The sequence below is a fragment of the Periplaneta americana genome, chromosome 16, assembly GCF_040183065.1.
Source record: "Periplaneta americana isolate PAMFEO1 chromosome 16, P.americana_PAMFEO1_priV1, whole genome shotgun sequence".
NCBI lineage: Eukaryota > Metazoa > Arthropoda > Insecta > Blattodea > Blattidae > Periplaneta > Periplaneta americana.
Window position 1 is genome coordinate 128,812,765 of NC_091132.1, and position 5,300 is coordinate 128,818,064.

Sequence of the window (5,300 nt, forward strand, 5' to 3'; positions counted from 1 at the left end):
TAGAAATTGAATATATTTCAAATTGCAAGGTAATTATGAAAACTTTCGAATGCTTTTTCAACTTTATTTTCCGTATATGAATTCTATGGTTGTACCCATTTATAGAAGAGAAGCCGGCAATGAACTATCAAATTACAGAAGTGCCATTCTCCTAAATAGTAGTTACGAAATCTCTGCCAACATACTAGGTAAAAGGATACAAAATATTCTGAGATTGTATTATCTGAAGAAGAAACTGTTTCCATAAAAGGAAGGTCATGTATCGACGGTATGTTTACACTCAAATCACAGAGAAGAAAAATAAATTCAGAAACGGATCTTCTATTCGTTGATCTAGAAAAGACGTTTGATAATGTAAACTGAGAACTACGTTGGATTCCTCTAGAAAGGAAAGGAATTCCTGAACAACTTATGAATAGAATGTATGAAGGGTCAGTACATCAATACAATCCTATACATTGACTCATCAACTTATAAATAACCAAAGTTTCTTAATTTAAATCACGGAATACGACAGGGTGTACACTTTCACCCTTACTTTTTTTTTTCATTTATACATTGACTCAGTTTGATGATGATAAGATCTGTGAGACATATTTGGAAAAGATCCAGACGAGACACTTCAATAAATAGATGCAATAAAATAAAAATCATTCTTCCTCGCAAACAACAAAGTTTTACCGGCTAAATCTGAAGACGAACTTGAAAGTTGAATACGTGCACAAAAATTATATAAATAGATGCAAAAATATCCTTTGGAGTTTGTTACATTGTGATATTCGAGGGGGAAAAAAACATGCTTCGAATCGTCTTTTAAGGTCAAAAACAAGAAAACTATTGACTTTTGCGGATGTAATTTTTAATTTATCATTGTGGAAAATTCTAATTCCTATCAAATTTTCTTATAAAACTTTTATAATGTTTAACTTAGGAATTATTCACAAAACATTATTATGAAATATTCTTATAATATTAATTTTAACATTAGTGAAGGAGCTGACAACGGAGCATATTCTAATCGGGCAAGCAGATTGAAGCGAGGGTTGTTGTAATGGGAGTTTACAACGGGATAATCCTGTCAAGATGTGACAATTACAAATGTTTATCTGCGATTTTGCAACTATGTTAATTTTGTTTTATTATAAGAATGAATTTTTAAAAAGTGGAAGTCTTTGGGAAGATTTTAGTTATGCTTTTCAGTGGTAATCACAGATTATATTATACTTACCTATGCATGTGCAAGCTCTCATTCTACCTTGTATACTCATTGATGAAACTAGACACATGCGGAAATGAGCACGGTATAAGAATTTAAAGAAAAAATTAAATATTTATAGAGAACAATGTAATTCAGCCGTGGTGAAAATGTGATCGTGCGCCGAGCCACTGTGTAACGTGCAACGTGCATAGCACCTATGGAGGGAGGCGGACACCCGAAGGGGAAGTGAAGCAACTGTCTGACGTATTAACGGATTTTCATTTTCCTTACATCAGGCACTTAAATATAATTTTATACAGTATAAGGTTACAAACTAATGTTTAGTACGTGTAACGAAGAAATAAATGAACAAGAAAACATAGGACACATTATCACAACCTAAAATTAACTGTCTTCAGAATGTCTCTGCGACAAAGTTACAAAATCAGGAATTATGTCACTTATTGCCAGTCGTAGTTGATCACGGAGGTATCTGTCTGTCAGTCGTGATCTAAATTTGGTTTTTACTATTTTTATTGTTGAAAATAATTTTTCACAAACGTAAGTTGTAGCGAACATGGCTTCAATAGAGCAAGCGAAAGAACGAAGCTCCGGATCAAATATTCATATGTATGAGGTCTCGCCCACCTTATTGAATATTACACGACTAATATGAATTAGTCAATTTGTATTATTACTATTAAATACGAGAAAAATTCGTACTGGCACCGGGAATCGAACCCAGGACCTCTCAAAAAGCATTACGAGAGAGGTTCGGCCGGCGCCGTGGATCGTGGATCGTGTCCCGGCATGGCTCAGTTGGTAAGAGCGCTCAGCGCGCAGAGCTGAGAGGTCCTGGGTTCGATTCCCGGTGCCGGTACGAATTTTTCTCATATTTAATAGTAATGAAGCTCCGGATGTTTATTTTTAGGCAAAGATTTGGAAAGTTCAACATTTGTCAAGCCCTTACATATAGCTTTCATTTAACATTACAATGTAAATCTGTGAGTTTAAATTGAAGATCTATACGCATTATTCGTACGTCTGCTGAAAAAAAAATCGACGTACAGAGATGATAACAATAATAATGATAATAATAATAATGATAATAATAATACTAATAATAATAGTAATAATAATAATAATAATATTAACACTAAACCTTTTAATATTTCATGAGTGGCATGTAGTATAATGCCGTTTTATGTTACGCAACCGTTTTACTCGTAATACTTGTGAACAAATCATACATTTAATATTCTCATCTTATTGGCAGCAAAAAAATGCGTCCTCCCACCCTACTTGAAACTTCCATTTTTTTAGAGGTACATGGTTTCGAGAGAGACATTGCGACGATACGCCACTCGCAGGTCAGAGACAAATACAAATGGAACGGAGTTTAACTCCTGTAAGTGAGAAGGTGGGGGTTGAAAGAGGTATGAAGCAAGAGAAATGCATATCTATCATTGCGAGCCACAATGTGTTCGCGAGTCACATTTTCGCCACGGCTGATGTAATTGAAACTAATCGCTATTTTCCTAAAAAAAAATGGGAAATGAAAGAATTACGTGGAAAGAATTCTTTGAGCTTGCCAAAAATATGTTTATTTTAAATTACAGAGCCATTCGGTGTGCACAGTCTACTGAAACACTAACAGATCACATGGTCCAGTGAATGAACTGGATAACGATGGTAATGATGATGATGAAGATGGTGATAATTATATTTATTTTTGTTTAACGTTTATAATAACTTAATTCATTTAATTTAATTACAATTTAATGTTACAATTTATTAACGCGTAAACTTGGAAACCATACATAAGAATATGTCTGATTGATAGCGTGGCATAACACCATAATATCTTGTTCTCTCTGGGATCTTCTGTAAAAGAACCTTCTGTTCTCTGTGGCTAGTTCTTCTCTGAGTCGTTTGGAAGTTCGGAAATTGAAAGCTACAGGAGCCTCATTCAAACATCTAATCGACATCAAAGAAGACGTAGAGGAGCTGTTCTAAGGGATTAAGTATTCCCCCAGTAGCCTACTTCATTTGAGCACGGTATATCTTCCCCCCAAAGTTCCAATCCTGTTCACATTACAACTTAGAATAATGAACCGTAACGTTATACAAACCAAAAGCTATTTTTACGATTGATTCCGTTGTTCGAACAATTCTGTAAATGTTTCATAATCATTACCTTCGTCGTCATCATCATCATCATCATCATCATCATGGACGATAGACAAGTTTGTATACTCTTAGACACAAAAAAAGACTGATCTTCTGCAGCGTGAATTTGTTTTTGTCCACCTTTGGGCAGCGCAGCGGGCAGGACATAGTTGCGCCCCACGGTCATGTAAGATGCAGCAGATAAAAAAAGAGTCCCTGTTTTGTGGGCATAATTGCGCCCCGTTCCCATCAGGTAGAGAAAAGGGGCATGGCATAGTTGCGCCCCGATGAAATAGGTAGAGACAGCGTTTTCACAAAGAATATTATACGCGTTGAGTGAATTAAGTCATACCTTCAGACCACCTGTCATCAGTTGTCACTACTACCTCCATTCCCAGATTTTCCTACTATATTCTCCTCCCACTAGGGCCGCTAATCTCAGTCCTATACTGTACATGATGCTGTTATTATTAGAATTCGAAGTTGAGGCACATTATCTCTTACGTAAGGTGCATGCAGGATAAAACAGTGTTTACGGAGAAACTGGCAAGGTAGTACTCTGATCTGATACACACTATGTCAGAAGTGTTGTAATACAGACCCAGCAAGAAAAAAATAATATATTGTTCGCCTGAAGGACAAACGTAAACATTATGTCGGATAGAATAACTTACATTGTATTATCGTTCTCAGGTGTAGAAAAATAACATTTTTCTTAAGCCTATAAATAATTATAAAGAGCAATACTGACTTAATTACAAAGGTATTTTGATATAATAATGATAATGATAATTATAATATTAATAATAATAATAATAATAATAATAATAATAATAATAATAATAATATATCAGAACATGCATTATAATTGTACATGAATTACAGTAGGTATAGGGGAAAGAAACAACATGAATACAGCAATTAGCCTATAAAGTAGAAGTCACAAAAATAAACTTGTCTTGAAATAATAAGATTAATATTAATGAAGCAACATTTGGATAACAATATGTTCCGTTTAATACAAAAATGACCTCCGTATGAGTAAAACTTGTGTTCGGAAGGAGAGGGGATATTAAGCATATCGGAGCTTAATAAAATATTTCTAAGAAAGGAAGGTAATATTACACTTAAAATGAAAATAACTCAAGTAGGCCTACTGTATTTAGTAACAATTTCATATTAGTAGAAATCAAGGTTAATTTAGTAATGAAAGAGTAACGTTAGAATCAAATGAATTGAAATTAATTATCACCAAATCACAAGATAATTAAAATATATCAGTTAAAATATAGCCTAATAGTAATTTAAGTAGGGTATACTAAATTTTTCTATTATTTTTTAATTTGAATTTACATTTCACAATATTTAATACAGTATAAATATTTCAAAATCATGTCATAAATTTTTAGTTCATAATATAAATGTTGTATTTTCTGCCAACAGTTGTGACGCATTTTGCTTCTTCAAAAAAATTATATATATAATACATATTACATATATATTATTGTTATGGCCAGTTTATCCAAGAAATGTTTAATTTGGCTTAACTAGTGTTAAATTAACAGTCTGTTTATTTTTAACTTTTTGTTAATTTATTTTCCATTTCTTCAACATCATTTTATTTAAAACAACTAACACTTACAGTAACTATAACAGTCGTTAACGCTATTTTAACTACACAATAGCAGTTGGTAATGATTTTGCACATGTAATGCAATTTTTTATTGGCTGATATTATTTTTTAAATTCTGTATTGTAGAGTAAGTCATGAAGCATGTATAAAATCACAACCTGGTACAGTAGGCCATGATCGATAAGAAGAAGACAAATGAAAGTTGTAGGCGACTACTATTGAATAATATTATTAGAAAGTAAGGTTATAGTACTTATGCTTAACATATAACTTCTCAAAGAAGCAATTTTTGCTGAAATC

At 33.0% G+C, this 5,300-nt stretch overlaps 1 non-coding gene across 1 annotated transcript; it reads left to right on the plus strand.

The window, feature by feature from the left end:
* The first annotated feature begins 2,002 nt into the window (after positions 1-2,002).
* On the plus strand, positions 2,003-2,078 carry TRNAC-GCA (transfer RNA cysteine (anticodon GCA)). Its single transcript has one exon. It is a non-coding gene; the product is annotated as a tRNA-Cys (tRNA).
* Positions 2,079-5,300: the final 3,222 nt, after the last annotated feature.